At 47.1% G+C, this 359-nt stretch overlaps 1 pseudogene; it reads right to left on the bottom strand.

Annotated features, from left to right (window-relative positions):
• Positions 1–359, bottom strand: part of LOC119591623 — a 7,457-nt pseudogene that overhangs the window by 4,467 nt on the left and 2,631 nt on the right.

The raw sequence follows: 359 nt of genomic DNA, 5'->3' as shown, positions 1-359 counted from the left end.
CAATTCTCACCATTGTCATAATCATCATGATCATTCCTCCCTCTCGTCCTCCACATCATCATCAACTATCCTCCCCCTCCTCCTCCTTATAATCGCCCACCCTACCACACCACCATCACCATCAATCACCATCAATCTCTCCACCATTCTAGCCTTCTCCAACACACCAAAAACTCTCCAAGAGCACCAGTATCTTGGCCTCTCCCGGTTTGCAAGGCGTCCCGCAGGAGGACACAGGGAGGCGGTCATGCTGGCGGAATTTCAACGAAGATTCTTCAAGGTCGAGGAATTTTACCCTCTGACGTCCTGTTTTTTTGAGGAAGAGAAAGTTTGCGTTATTTTTTTGTTTGTTATTTTGA

The sequence above is a fragment of the Penaeus monodon genome, chromosome 29 (genome assembly GCF_015228065.2).
Source record: "Penaeus monodon isolate SGIC_2016 chromosome 29, NSTDA_Pmon_1, whole genome shotgun sequence".
NCBI lineage: Eukaryota > Metazoa > Arthropoda > Malacostraca > Decapoda > Penaeidae > Penaeus > Penaeus monodon.
The sequence above is the reverse complement of the archived record's forward strand: the minus strand, read 5'-3'. Positions and strand labels throughout refer to the sequence as shown.